Genomic DNA, 16,843 nt, shown 5'->3' on the forward strand with positions numbered 1-16,843 from the left:
TTGGCGGCCTTCCAACGGGTCTTCTTCTATACGGCTTGTTGTTTTTACAGATGTTCGCTAATCTATCTGGTCCCATTCGGTTTACATTTTCGTTCCAGTTTTTTTTTCTTGTTTTTATCCACCTGTTAATATTTTGAATTTTGCATTGTTCGCGTATACTTCTGTTGGTTTGTCTGTCTCTTAATGATATGCCCGCTATTGATCTTAATACTTTCATTTCGATATTCTTGATTTGTTGTTTGGTCTTTCTTGTATCGGTCCTTGTTTCCGCTGCATATGTTAGGATTGGTCTTACTGTTGTCTTCTATACTTTCATTTTGCTTTCCCTGGTCAGATATTTGTTTCTCCATATGGTTTCTCGTAGGCAACCACTTACTCTTGCCGCTTTTGATGCTTGCCTTGTAGTCTCTGTTCTTATATCCCTGTCACTAGTGATCTCTACTCCTAAACTTAAACGCTAAAGAAAGAGATAACAGTAAAGCTCTAAGTCACTTAACCTTCCATTACTCGCGACAATTTTCTGTTATCGAATACTCGCGTACGTAGCAGAAGACCGGGTCCGAAAAAATGGGTTAGTAATATTTTTTAAATTTATTTTTTTGAAAATTGTGTACAATTATATTATTTAATGACTATATGATCATATAATTTTGTAGATATCTGTTTGTTTCAACATTATATTACTTTAATGAAAAGTTAACTAATTTTGTTAAAAAAATACATTGAATATTGTTAAGTTTGTTTACTAGGAACTTCAATACACAAAAAAATCAAAAATAAAGAGTAATTGTAACAAAAAAAAATAAGAAGTATTAACTAAAATTTTCATAACGTGAATTACACAATGATGTAACATGTTCCAAATACAGATATTTTGTGCATATTTGGCAGTAATATTTTGTTTTTCTATTTTTTCGCCAATGACAAACAGCACAGCGACCTTGAGTTCCAGGTGTTATGACTGGTACTTGTTCCGCTGGTAAGCCATATATCCCTCTAAGCCTCATTTTGATGGTTCTGGGTAAACTGGTAGACATAGCCCTTACTTTTTGGTAGTCGCTGGTTAGTAACATCGAGAGTTGAAGTAAAAATTCTTTACGTGGTGTTTTAGATTCTTTATTTAGACTAGTAAAAACTACAAAAGTTTATTCCTGCTACATTCAACAAACTAAAAAAAGGAACCATGGCATGGTCTTGTGGCACGGGCGCAATTATATTGGGTATCTATATTGGGTATATCTACCACATCTACTCCGCTCTTCGTCCCATTATATGTAATTATCATCTCAGGTTTATTTGTGGTAGGATCAATATCATCTCCATGGTGCATTGTAGAGATAAGTAGGACGTTTCGATTTTTTTTGGAATATGCGAAACCAAGGTGATTCCTTCATTAAATCCAAACATTCAAGAGCCAATGGACCTGCCGTTATTTTTTATAAATTCTAATGGCAACTGTTTTTTATTTTTTCGAATAGTACCCACTAAAGTTAATTTTTTTGATTTAAGGCTATCAGCTAGAGGCACACTACAAAATCAATTATCTACAGTAATATTCCTATTACTCCCATAAATGTGTGCACAAAGTCTTTCTACTACGTCTTGTGTTGCTGTACTAACTTGATAAGGGCCATTTGGTTGTTTTCTGACGTAAACTTCTAAGTGTCTGGTATAAAATTGTTTTGCACCGGAAATGGCAAAAATTTTTATACCATATTTATTCGGCTTGCTAGGAGTATATTGTCTGAAACTACAATTTTCTCTAAAAGCTTCTAGTTTCTCGTCTATGATAACATAACCAGAATGAGAATATCATTTTTTAATGCTGTTAAAATTTTCCAACAATGTTTGTATTGGAGCCAGTTTATCTACTTGTATTCTTTCATGTCTCATTTGAATGTTATCAAATTGCAGACATTGCAAACGAAATTGAAATCGAGGCTTACCCATTACAAGTCGAAAAGTTTCAATGCCAGTGCCATCTGTTTTCCAGAAATCCTTTAAATTCATGTGATTTGCTTTTCTAATACCAGGAGGATAAAGGATACCAATTAGTGCTTTGATTTCGGCAATGTCGGTAGGTTTCGCTTCTTTGTGTCTACTATAGTCATTTGCAACACACTGAATTTTCATATTTGTACAGTCAACAACTAGATTTAGCATATATTCATCAAAAATACAATTCCAGATGTCAATAGGTGTTGAATGAGTTTTAACAAATTGTTTTATAGCTGGCAATCGTACAAATATATTGGTACTGAGTATTCTTACATTCTTCGGTGGACAATGTTTTTTCCACTTTGTTAATTTATCTTTACTCATAAAGTACGGCTCCCTACAGAAACTAACATTTTCTTCCTCTGTTTTATTGGCTTCAAATTCCTGTTCAGTGTCACCACATTCAGATCGTTCTTCTACATGGTCAATTTCATTTTGTTGATCATCATCTTCATCCGTTTCCTCGTCAGTCGATACTTCCTCAAATAATTTTAATAATCTCTTTTTCTCCTTCTCGTAATCCATATCCATATACCTATAGATATACAAATAGGTATATAAACATTGACAATAATAAAAAGAACTTAAATCGCCTTGCAGAGCAAAACTTTTAATGTCTGATCCAAAGCACAAAAATGTGTCCATAATACTCGCATTCGCATTCGGTGTACCGGACCGTGTTGCTTAATAATAAAATTACAATGCTCTTTTTTACACTACACATAGACTGCAACGATAAGTGACCGACGACTGAAGAGGTACATGAAGCAGAAGCAATTCCAAATCCCCACTACAATCAGAGTTACTGAAAATTATTTACAGGGCCAATCTCATACACCGTGAGCGAGTAACGGAAGGTTAAAGGTTTGTAACCGTTGCAAATATTTAAAAGAAAATCATTATAAATTTCGATTATTTTTTTTTTAAATAAATCTACTAAGCCCATCTATCTGTCAAGTACTGGTAGCCGACTCAAGGATTCTTCTGTAATTCCCAAATATATCCGGTAGATGAGCCCATTCATCAACTTGTCACTCACGCCCAGATTCAGAGAGCGCAAGAATAGCGTCTCCCTCTTTTCTCTTAATAACGTCCAACCGTTAAGACGTGTTTCCGAAGTGGGTCTCATTTAGAGGTGAGCTAAGAAATCCTTTTCTTGTCCATATTTCAGATAGATATTTATTTTTAGACCCTTATTGGAGAGGCTATAATGCTGATATATTTCTAATACATGTCTCAAGATACTACTGGTATGGAGTTATTCTAGATCCTGGCCCAGTAGCGGTATCTTTTTATGGAATACCTAACCCCTCTTATCTAGGATGGTGGTGGATTTATATAGGATGGGGCCGAATCAATGGTTTCATTTGGTAGACTGATTAAATAAGAAAAGAAACAGAGCAGATTCAGGTTGTACCAATTTTTATTATATCTTCCATCAAGAAAACGAGAAATAATTATGAACAAATATGAATGAATGAATAATGAATGAAAATATAGTGAAGTGTTTTAATTTTATTTAAAGGTTTAATTTCTCTATTATTCCTAGTTGATAAATAACTATAACTAATTCTTAATTTAATACGATACAAAGCTTTTTTGTTTATGGTAATGTAAACATGAAATGGTATTTTGGTATCCTTTTGGGATGACATAACTTTTAATGTTTTCTTTTTGTTCATTACTAAGAAATAATAAAGTATAGTTTTCTTGTAAACCTTCGATAAATCTTAATTTTTTTGCTCGTCCCCTTCGAGGATAAACCAGGGGTGGCGTCCAATAATAAATTATAATTTCATATTATCTTATTGTGCTTGGATTTAAGATACGATATAGTTTCTATATGTTTAAAAAAAACCCGCCCAACACTCTTCGACAACGAGCGATTCTGGCCTTGAGTATATCAATGTAGTACGCAATGCTACAGGTTAATGAAGCGATACTTGCTAGGTATAACAAAGAGAGATCGAAAAAGAATAAAATGGATCAGACAGAAAACTAAGGTCACTGATGTAATCCATAGAATTAAACCTTTGAAATGGCAGTGTGTGGGGCATTAATCAAAAAGAATTGACAATAGATGGTCCACTATAATTACACTGTGGTGTCCAAGAGGCGTCAAGAGACCAAGAAGACGTCAAAATTTTAGATGGAGCTATGACATAAGGAAATAAGGCGGTACAACATGGCAAAGAAAAGCGAATATTAAACATGCGTGGACAAAAATGAAGAACGACTATGTAAGAGACCCTGCATCATAATCGGTAGAATACGCTGTCTCTCGCAAAGAGGAAAACAAAAATAGGTATATCGATGGAATACAACCGTAAAACCGTAAATACGTACTTCTATTTGCTCGTCATTAGAAAGCTGCCGACAAGTTATAAAAGGAGCATGGTAACATGTGAAAGAATCACTGAAGGAGCAATGTGTCCAATTTGTGGCAGGAAAATTAGAAAACCTGATGGTTTCCAGAGCAACAACTAACAGAGAAAGATGTAGCTACCTGGGAAAAGGAATGCCAAACGTTAAAACGTTTAAATTTTAAACGTTTAAACGTTTAAACGTTAAAACGATTTATCTGAAGCAGAAAGTCTTCGATCAGTGTGTTCTGCTAGTAATGACCTACGGTGCGGAAATACTGTCCCTGTACAAAACAATGTACAAAAAAAACAATGCAAACAATTGCAAAAGGAGTCATAAAAATAAACATTAATAGCAAAGAAGAACCATACCGCAGAATTTGTGCAATGTTGGGTTAAAATGATCGACTAATTAACTAAAATGAAAAGCTTTGATATCTTAGATAAATAGCTATCTATTTATTTTATGTAATGGCAAAAGTATCAGAAGAAGAAAAAGAATAGTATCGAAAAAAAATTAAATGTGTCAAAATGTCATTGGAAAGTCATCGAAAAACCAAAATAAAAAATATAAAATTCAAATATTTGCAATTTACTTGATAGCTGTTGTACTACAGAAATATGCCAAGATTTCGAACCGGTGGTAGAGTTATAATTATATTTGTTGCTTTAATTTGCATTATAATATTTACCCTAGTTATGGTATTTGCTGTATATAAGAAATAAGCATAAATATGTTGCTGACAAGAGCCAAACATTTTTTTCAAAGATAAAATGAAGAAACGAAAACTGATGATAGTTATAAAATATTTATGTATTTAACAATTATTATAATATACAAGTATGTGATATTTTACTAGTTTAATAAAATAAGAATTTAATTTATATTTATTATTTCGTTGGTACTATACACTGTATCAAGAAAATAAATTAGGACAGATAATGTTGAATTATCCTTAAATGTCAAGGTAATAACCAAACCTACATATTCCAAAAAATGTCCGACATATATGTATCTAACTTAGTTGACAAATGGTGGCATAACAAAAATTCTTCAACTTTAGCTATAGCATTTCCTAATGTTTCTTCCTATTTAGAAATTCCAGGTGAAACTAATTTCTTTCAGTCCAATTTCAATGTTCTCTATTCCCAAACCAAAGTTTATTTCCCTACTTTTGATGATAACAACGCCATTCAACTTCAGAAACAACTTGCCAGATTTGATAAGCCATATAAGATTTTCACAGATGGGTCAAAATCCATTTCAATTGGTTGTGCGGTATGTATCCAAAACGATCAAGTCTACATTATGTTTAAATTAAACCAACAATGTTCCATTCATTTCTCAGAACTGCTTGCAATATATCAAGTTCTGAAATGGACTATTGAGAAGAAAATGTCTGATCAACAAATAGTAATCCTGTGGGATTCAAAATCTGCGTTGTCTGCTTTAAATAATTCGCATAAGCATATAGACAAAAACAGTATTATCGTCAAAATTTTAGAAAATCAGTTTAAGTTTCTTAAAAAAAAATTTAGTCTCTTTTATTTGGGGAAGGGGACATGCTGGTATCTCGGTTAATACCAAAGCAGATTATTTTGCTATCTGTAACAGAAGTTACAACCTTTATACAAAAATTCACCTAGTTTTACCTACTGCGCCTTTTGCTGCAAGAAGTAATCCCAATCGAAGAGTATATTCAATGTTTTTTAGATGCCTTCGTAATCGTGCTACTGTGAAAGTCTATCTTCATAGATTTAACTTAAGTGAAACAGAACTCTGCGATTGTAATGGTAATACTGACGGTATCAATCATTGGATATTCGGATGCACATATAATGATGCTGCTATGAAGCATCTATTGGAAAATCTGAGTCAATTCTGAGTCAACCTCTTCCTCAGAGCCAATTTTATATATGACTGGGGATATTTAAAAAGGACTAAAAAAATTTAGGATGGAATGTGTAATGTGAATGTATAAATCTAGCTTTGTTCCCTCTGTCTATCCTTATGTTATAGATTTACCTCCTAGCCGTTGCCGGTCTTGTTTTATAATAAAGTCGTTATGAAAGGCACCTGAAAACTATCCCTACATTATTTTTAATCCCTTGTTGGTACTAAATATTCACTTTAAGTTGGTTAGGGCCCTGAGTGTAACGAATGAAAGTATGGTCTCTTGTAAATGTGCCGATTTTTGTGATACTGATGTTTACAATATGTTTTAATTTACCTCTAGGCGAAGTACTATTTTGTTAACAAATGCAATTGGTCAATACATCAATAACAAATTTAAGTATTGAAATACATTATTTCAGCTGAATGGATCTTCTTCTTATGGTGCTCTATCCATTTAGTGGATGTTGGCGACAATTCTGGCATACTCCTCTCGGTCTTGTGTCTCTCTAAAGAGTGCATGGGCATCGAGGTTTGTCCAATCTCTTATCTTTTTAAGCCATAAGTATTTCTTTCTTATTAAGCTTTAAGACCTGGTACTTGAAATTTCGAAATATATGACCCAGATAAGCAGTTTTTCTTCTTTTTATTATTGGCAGCAATTCTCGTTCTCAGCCCATTCGATTTAATAATTCTTAACATTTTTTGTGTGATATATCCAGGGAATTTTAAGTAGTCTTCGAAATACCCACATTTCAAAGGCCCCCAATCGGTTAATCACATTGGCCTTTATGATCCAGGTTTCTATACCATATAGAAGTATGGAGTAAACGTAATATTTTACAAAGCGATATCGAAGCGTTAAGTTAAGGCTGCTGTTCCTTAGCAAGGTTATCATATTAATACATGCTGTTATGGCTTGCTCAATCCTGCTACGTATCTCTATGTCTGGATCTAGATCTTCAGTTATCCAACTACCGAGATATCTGAACTTGGGGACCTTTTGGATGTTCTTATTGTTTACTCTTATATTCAATTGCATATTTCGTGTTCTGCTAACCACTATTACCTTCGTCTTGTTTATATTAATCTTCAAGGCCAGTCGTTCTCCTTCAGTGTTTATTCTATCTATTAGTCGTTGTAGCGCTTCTTGGCTATCAGGCTATTATGATTGTATCATCAGCATAGCGAAGATTACTAATAGTCTGTCCGTTGATTTTGATTCCATCTTCAGTGTCACTTAAGGTTCTATCGAAAATCGTTTCAGAATAAAGATTAAAAAGAAGGGGTGACAGAACACAACCCTGTCGTACACCTTTTTCAATTGAGAAATATGATGTAGATTCCAGTCCTACACTCACAGATGCCACTTGATTCACATAAAGGTTCTTTATGATTTTAAGGTCATTCTCATCTATCGAACTTTCCTAGAGCAATCTTACTAATTCGAAATGATTAACACAATCGAACGCTTTGTGGTAATCTATAAAGCATAGGAAGACAACTTTTTGCTGATCTTTGCATTTTTGAAGTAGGACAGTTGCTATAAAGTGCTTCTTTTGTGCCAAATCCTTGTCTGAAACCGAACTGTGTGGGACGAATGTCTCTTTCATATCTGTTATATATTCTTGTGTAAATTATCTTTAAGAAGAGTTTTAGGACCTGGCTCTATAAGCTGATCATTTGGAATTGGTCGCAACTATTAGCGTTTGGCTTTTTTGGGATTGGTATAAAGTTTGTTTGAAGCCAATCCTGTGGTATTTGACTGGATCCATAAATCAGTCATAAAAAAGATCTATTATAGGTGCTTTTCCCCATTTGCCCTGTTTGATTGCACTTACAACTTCTGACTTCAATATTTTGGGGGAGGGTTCACTTTTATATTCTCTTTCAGAGTTTCTTCCAGTGTTGTCTGAGTATAGTTGCTGTGTGTAGTTTCTCCAATGTTGAAGTAGATGATTGGGATCAATAATTAATTTGTTGTCCTTCACAATACTGTTAAAACTACAAGGTTTTGTATGACCTGTCACTTCTTTAACGAGTTTATGTATGTGACATACATAAGTCTACATAATGGCTTCGGTCTGGTCTATACATTTTATTATCCAAAGTTGTTCACTGACCTAACGCGTAATATCAAAAAAAAATTTCGATTGTATGTTTTTAATTATTTTATACACTGCGTAAAATATTATCAAAATTAAACAAACTATATTTGTAAAGTTTGAGTATTTTGTTTTTACGTTTCAAGTATTTTTCGAAATACGACAAAGAGCACTATAAACAAGGGAGTTACGATAATACAAAATGACACGTAAACTATGTAAAAGTTCCAAGCAGTTTAAAAATTAAAAAAAAAAGGTTTTTAAACCAAGTAAAGGTATTGATTATATTGTTAATTCATATCTTCTTTAAAAATCTAAAGTGATAAGAAGGTTAATAAAGATTACAGTAGAAAATAAAAATACTATCAATCATAGGACAATACTTGATATGTAAAATTATAGTTTATAAACAAAACCATCATCATGATTTGTCATTGAAATTTTCATAATTTCTATTTGGAAAACAGCTTGCTTAATAGGAATGTAAATACAAAGCAATAATACAGGACTATAGCACTAAAGTACTGCTTAAAGAGCTAAACTGAAGTACTATGGAAAATAAGCAGAAATAAGCTTAAAGTTATAACAGGCTTCCTAACTGGAAATGCGTTAATCAAGGGACATCTGTGTAAAATGAAACTCTTTCATGAAGACCTAAGCCGCAAACTCTGTAGCAGAGGACCTAAAATAGTCAACCATATTTTTCATGACTGCCAGTAATGGGACTTGCAGACTACTGAGTGACTTAAAAATCAAATCGGTACCCATCCCTACAAACTGGTTGTGTTCCAGAATCCTGGAATGTATATCATGAGCGAATGGAATTGGCGGCCTAGAACTTGTTTCAACTGAGGTACTGATCAAACAGGATAAAATCCAGAGCGTATATTGTACTTAGAAAATATATTAGACACATCGTTCTTTTAGATTTCTCCACGGAAGATGTGATCGCAGCTCAAATCACTATATGGGAAAAAGTGGGCAGACGCTCTCAGATCCTTCTTTTATTACAGTAAAAAATACTGTAGGAGGAGAAACACTGTAGAAGGAAGCAACTACAGATGTTCATCGGCTATGATGCTAACTCACATCACATATGGTATGGGAAAACAAAAGGGCCGATGAAAGAAATAAGAACATTTTCATATACATTTTAAGAGAAGCATCATATTAAATAATAAAGGTAATGAACCTCTCTTTATCAACACCTATCAGGACGTTACTGATATAAAGATAAGTACTAAACAAATTGTTAAGTGGTATGTGTAGAAAGAAATGTCGAATTTAAATTACCGACACATTGACTTTACCTTCTTCTTCTTCTTTAAGTCTTCTTCTTCAAGTGCCATCTCCGCGGCGGAGGTCGGCAATCATCATAGCAATTCGGACTTTTGAGACGGCTGCTCTGAAAAGTTCATTTGATGTACATCCGTACCACTCTCTCAGGTTGCGCAGCCATGACATTCTACGCCTCCCTATGCTTCTCTTTCCCTGGATCTTTCCCTGCATAATCAGTTGGAGCAAGGTGTATATCTCTCCACGTGTAATATGTCCGAGATATTCCAATTTTCTTGTTTTAATTATATTTAAAACTTCTATTTCTTTATTCATCCTTCTCAGAACCTTTGTTTGTGATGTGTTCTGTCCACGATATTTTCAGAATTCTTCTATACACCTACAGCTCGAATAATTCCAGTTTTTTCATTGATGTCGCATTCAAGGTCCAAGATTCCATTCCATAAAATAAAGTCGAAAAAATATAGCACCTCGCCAACCTAATTCTTAGTTCCAATTTTAAATCCCTTGTACATAACACTCTTCTCATTTTGTTGAAATTTGCTCTAGCCTTTTCTATTCTGATTTTGATCTCTTGAGTGTAATCATTTGTGGAGTTAATCGTTGTTCCTAGATATGCATATTTGTCCACTTGTTCGACTTTGGTTCCGTTTATTAGAAGATTCTCGTTATTTCTTTGAGGTTTCGATATTCTCATAAATTTCGTCTTCTTGACATTCATTGTTAGACCATACTCTTCTCTATACTCCGCTATTCTGGTCACCAGTCTCTGAAGCTCTTCAATATTTTCGGCTAAGATCACAGTGTCGTCCGCGTATCTAATGTTGTTAATGGGAACTCCATTTACCTTTATTCCGGCTGTTTCACTTCTTTAAGTGCCGCCTCCCAATCTAAGGTTGGATATCATTATCACTATCTTTATTTTATTTACCGCTGCTCTAAAAAATTATATTGAATTTAATTTAAACCAAATCCAAAGTTGTTTTAACCATTACACTCTTTTTCTATGATGCTATATAGGCATAGGCTATAGAGATCCGTAATGTAAAAATTTAGAAAGATATCGAACTAGGTTCGATATCCTTCGATATCCACGAACAGATTTGGATATTTAAGAGGCAAGTGATCAAATCAAAAAGCAATTCTCACATCATACTAGTATAACTGCCTAATCAGAACTAAGACAAATAACAGACAAACGCCTGGTGGAACAGAAAAAAGCAAGGAGGCTATCGAATAAAACCAAAGAACTGAAAAACTGGGAAACATGCAGAAAAACTTCTTCTTGTTGTTCTTCTTATGTAGATATGACTCTGTCTGTTTTTCAATGTGCCTCCAGTAAGTCGTCGTTCCATCGTTCTCGTGGTCTTCCTACTGATCGTCTTCCTAAGGGAAGTATTAACTACTCTATTTGTTGTCATTTGGCTTATATGATCGTTCCATTCTACTCTTCTATTTCTTACCCAGTTCTTGATGTTCTTCACCTTGCATCTAAGTCGTATGTCTGTAGTTCTAGCTCTGTCCCATAGTGTCTTACCATCAATTTTTTTTAAGTGTTTTCCTTTTAACAGGACACTGTCACCTCAAAAGACACATGAATAAAATCGGACTGACAGTGCGGATTGCAGATTTTTTCAGGCTGAAGACGAGACGGAACACTATACAGCTTCCTAGTGTTTTATATTATAAGGTTCAATACAACTGAGCATTATCAACTTTAGCACTACGACTTTCTAAAAGTCTATAATAGATAAAAGACACAATAAACATTGTTAAAAAACTGAGCTGGGGACAATCTTAACCTAGGGATGAGCCATAATAAACCTTTTAGGTTTAGTGGAAGGATGGTTAAGTACCCACTCATATTCATATACATATAATACAAATAGACTGACGGCTGCAATGCATACCCGTTCCCTCTGTGCGACAGAGACAACTGACGCAAAGCAGTCCCTGCATATTTTTCTAATTTGCCAGGTTTATTGACCACGTGACCTAAATGACCAATGAGAAGGTCACGTGGTCGATTAATTTTGCCCATTAGAAAGAGATGCAGGGACTAATTTGCGTCAGTTTTCTCTGTCGCACTAGGGAAACGCGACTGTATGGCAGCAGTCAGTCTATTTGTGTTATATGTCTATGGCTTTTCCAGTTTTTAAGATTGTAGTGTTTTTCTTAAGTTTTCTTTTTAGTTATGGTTGGTCATATTATAAGTACGTTTCTTGGTAGTGAATCAGTTTGAAATCAGGAAGAATATTTTGATAGCCGTATTAAGTAATTCTCACTGAAGAAATAATTACTGCTGTTATGATTTTGCTTTTTTTGGGCCAATAGGGGAGATATAGAACTGAATGATTTCCTGTAGCTTTGCTGTTATCTAATACAACACTAATAAGAACAGGTAAGGATTAAGTACCAAACTTGATGCAATTCTACTTTTACATGAAATTTATCACTCTCTTACACCTGTCGTAACACTAGTTGTTACTTCCTCATACACGTATCTCACAATCTTTGCATTTTCACGGAAAACTCCTTTCTTATTGAGTATCCTCCAGAGAATATTTCGAGGAACTCTATTATCAGCTTCTTCAAGGTCAATGAATTTGATACTTTTGCTGTCTTTTTAGCAACTGTATAGTTTTGAAGACATGTATTTCCCAAGATCGTATTAGGATTTCCCTTCAGATTCCAGCTTTTTTTTACAACTTTTTGCTGAATAGACCTTCCTTCTCATTTTTTAGTGTCCATCGCTTAATTTTTTGTGGTGTGGTTGTTTCCGATATTTTGGTTAAGGGTCACAGTGGCTCACAGTCTCACTTGTAGTCCTTATATTTAGATAATCTATTTGGAAGTAATTTTGTCCACTTTTGTAAGTAATATGTTGACTTCACTTTTTGAGAAAACAATCGCCATATTTAACGCTGTTGCTTATTCCACCATACCATCTCCAGCTCCATTTCTAGTTCCAAAGCCTAGTCTTTTATGTATTGCTTCATGTCTTGGATTGGCTCACATATGCCTTAAAATCACCTACTATAACTTTCTCCTCTGATGGAGTATCACTCAGTATATCTCCTAATTGATCATAGAAAGCTTTTCTTTAATTTTCACTCAGCTCTGTTTGGGCTTTCACAGTTTATACGCACAAAATTCGTTATTAAGTACAAATTTCAATGACATTATTCTATCACCCTTTCTTACGAACTTCCAGTACATTATCTTTCATTTCACTATCAGCAATTATACCAACCCTACTCCTGGTGTTACTTCTCCCTACATACTACAATTTCTATGCTTCATCCTGTTATTTCGCCCTTTGTCCTTTCCACCTAGTCTGTTCAATGCAAGTAATTTGTACACTTCTTCTTTTTAGCACATCGACTAACTTCACACTCTTATCTATAAAACCTTCAAGATTCTAAGACCCTTTCCTAATTTTCTAACCAGTAATGGATTTCCCCTAAAATAGTTCTCGACCAACATACAAATAATAAAACCAAAGTGCAGTATTAACTCTTCTTTCTTCTTAAAGTGCTCTCTCCTCAATGGAGGTTGGCTACTACAATTTTAAACTCTTCTCTATCTTCAGCTGTTCTTATTAGCTGTTCAAAATTTAGCCCTGTCCATTGTCGGATGTTTCTGAGCCACGATAGTCTTTTCCTTCCTAGGCCTCTCTTTCCCTCGATTTTTCCTTTCACTATAAGTTGGGCATATTGGTACTTATTATTTCTCAATATGAGGCCTAGGTATGATGTTTTTCTAACTTTTACTGTGTTAAAAAGTTCTCTTTCCTTGCCTATTCTATGCAGCACTTCTTCGTTTGAGGTATGTGATGTCCATGAAATTTTGAGTATTCTCCGGTAGATCCACATTTCAAAGGCCTCCAATTTATTTACGGTTGATGTTTTAAGGGTCCACGTTTCAACTGCATATAGAAGAGTCGACCAGACGTAGCATTTTGATAAACGTAGTCGAATTTCGAGTTTTATTCGAGAATCACAAAGCAGTTTTTTTATTTTTTCGAAAGATTTTCTGGCCTGTTCTATTCTCGATCTTATTTCTAGATCAGGATTTAGGCTGCTATCGATCCAACATCCCAGGTACTTAAATCTATTGACCTGTTCTAAAATGTGACCATTTATTGTGCAAGGTTGAGGTACGTTTTGGTTTTTTCGGATTGACATCACTTTGATTTTTTAATGTTTATTTTCATACCAAATTGCTCACAGGTCGAGTTGGTCTTGTCGATGAGTCGTTGTAGACCTAGGTCGGAATCCACAATTAACACTGTATCATCGGCGTATCTGATACTGTTGATATTTACGCCGTTCACATTGACTCCATCCTTGGAATCCTCCAATGCTTCTTTAAATAGAAACTCGGAGTAAAGATTAAACAGCAGAGGCGACAGGACACATCCTTGTCTTACTCCCCTCCTAATTTCTACTTCTGCGGATATGAAACCTTTGATCCTAACTCTGGCGTTTTGGTTCCAGTACAAGTTTTTTAAGAATTTGATGTCTTTTCCATCTAAACCGACTTCTTGCAAACGTTCTAATAGTAGGTCGTGTCTTACTCTATCAAATGCTTTTTCGAAGTCTATAAAGCATATAAATATATCTTTCTGTTGGTCGTAGCATTTTTGGGCGAGAACTAGTAAACTGAACAGGGCTTCTCTCGTTCCCATGCCGGCTCTGAATCCAAACTAATCGTCTCCAATGATTGTTTCGCACTTTCTATAGATACGATTATGTACGATTTTTAGTAGGACTTTTACTGCATGACTCATAAGGCTTATCAGACGGAACACATTGCAGTGTTGTGGGTTTGGCTATTAACTCACGCCCGCTTAAATTTTTCTGTACTTGCCAGAATCTCTATTGTAAGGACTGTGTAACGTTATAAACGTCACATCTCTATTAATTTATACTTAAATAATTATTTTGATAAAATCTCACCAGCTCCAGGGGGTCATGTAAGATGCCCCCATTTTCAGTTTTTATTAATTAACGAAGTTAACAGTCTATTGCATTTACCTTTATAAATACCATGAGGATTGTTTTTTAATACTGATGTCCTTCCAATGTTTTTCTGTGACCATACAATGTTTTTAACCACTTTTTATTAAACTGATGATGGACTGATTCAATTCCGAAAAGATCTTCTTTAAAATAAAAGTTTTGAGCTTTTAATAAGCATTTTTTATACCTTAATACACACGAACACCACGTGCTTTGTATTCAACAGGTATACTAGCCACTCCTGGATATCTTTACTTCATGGTTTTGTTCCAGTTTCACTTTTGATAATTATTTTATTTATTAATTTATTAATTCCTTTAACTTCAGTTTCTCTTTTTACTATTTTTTATTTAAAAAGTAGTTGGCGCCCTTTCTTTCTCCCTCTGTCTTTCTTTTCTTTTTCTTTCTGTCCCTTAGAATAAATATTCGCCCTCTCTATTTTTGTCCGGTGGACTAGATATTCTGTTCCATGTTGACAAAAGTTATTTCTATCAAAGGCTTACGTCCTTTGTCGTCTGTGCTAACTTCATTTCAATCTCCCACTTTCTGTCAGTCAACTTTTCTAACGTCGTGGGAATATAATTTTTTGCCTCTTTTTGAAATTTATAAAAGAACGCAAACATTATATTCATGATGGTCTACAAAATTCTCTTGCGTTTATTGACATTCCAATTTTATTGACCAGTTTGAAATATTTATTGACCACATGTGAGTTTATTGGCTGAATTAATCAAATAATGAAAATTTATTAACCAATGGAGGACCTATCCTAAATTTTTAACAAATTATCAAAATTTATTGACCATTGGAAGACCTAACATCTACAACAAACAAGCAGCCCATCGAAGTCATAAGTATCACTAATAATTGTTAAGCTTTGGCAAGGTGGATTATTGTTTTTTTTTTTAATAAATATGTTTGGTTAAAATTTGTCTAAAAGTTCAGGTTCAATCCCTAGTTTAAGACAAGACGAACTCACACTTGAGATACTGAGCTAAGCAAGGCATAGACGATAAGCTTCCATGGTTGATTGAGGTATTATTTTTATAATAGTACTTAAATTCTCTTTGGTAGTCTTATTGTTACAACTGTCCTATAAGCCAATGTATTGTTGCCCGTATTCCGTGACTAGAAGGCACGTAAATCAGATACTTTAAATGAATGTCAAATTCTGGCGCATGCCACTTAAAATCCATAAATATCAACGTCAATTGTTGATAAGTGTAATAAAAATATTGCTATTTCATTTCATAATTTTAAGTAGCATATTTCGGGAAATTTTAATAACCTTTAACATGTAAGTCAAAACATTTTTGTATTTTTTTACGTAATGAATGCGTTGTATTTTTAAATTATTTTTAAATTAAAGTTTGTTATATAATTTACTTATGAGAACAAATCCGCAAATGAATATATTTTGTTTTGATTCACGATAAGACCAGAAAAAGATAGACCATCTCATAAAAAAGAAAATATTCTGATTGCTAAAACTATTATAGTTTGTTATGGAGAAATTATATATAATAAAAGAAGCTCAACGTATTATTAAGCTAGTAGGTTACTTATTGAATGTGTTAAATTAGTTCAACAAAACGCTAATAAAACCAGCATGTTCATCATCATTTGTAGAAACAATGAAGTATAAATAGTATTTTATAAATATCAGTAAAATATTCAAAAAAAAAAAATATCAGTCGGCGTGGTGACTGGAACCATGCCAGTTACCACGCCGACTGGCATGGTGCAGTGAACGGCTCAAATGGAACCTTGAATCGAATACAATTGTCTTGTAACGGATCCAGATTCTGTTTAGGTATGCGTAATGGCGGTTCAAGTCTAAAAAGGCGACGTGTGAAAGGCCATATTCTTTTTTAGTGAGATTTCGTATAGAAGAAAGTAACCTTTGATGTTCATCATTGAACATCATTGATGATATTTAATTTGGTGATATTTAACGAATGTATTAATGGACATCCAACACCAAGTGAATGGAAAACAGCATATATGACCCCAATATATAAAAAAGGTGACAGGAGAAATTGTAAAAACTATAGAGGGATATCGGTCACAAGCTTAATGAGTCGACTATACGGTCGAATACTACGGGACCTGATAGAGGAATATTATCAATCGTCTGAAGACGAAGAACAAGGAGGATTTAGA

The sequence above is a fragment of the Diabrotica undecimpunctata genome, chromosome 3, assembly GCF_040954645.1.
Source record: "Diabrotica undecimpunctata isolate CICGRU chromosome 3, icDiaUnde3, whole genome shotgun sequence".
NCBI classification, from domain to species: Eukaryota; Metazoa; Arthropoda; class Insecta; order Coleoptera; family Chrysomelidae; genus Diabrotica; species Diabrotica undecimpunctata.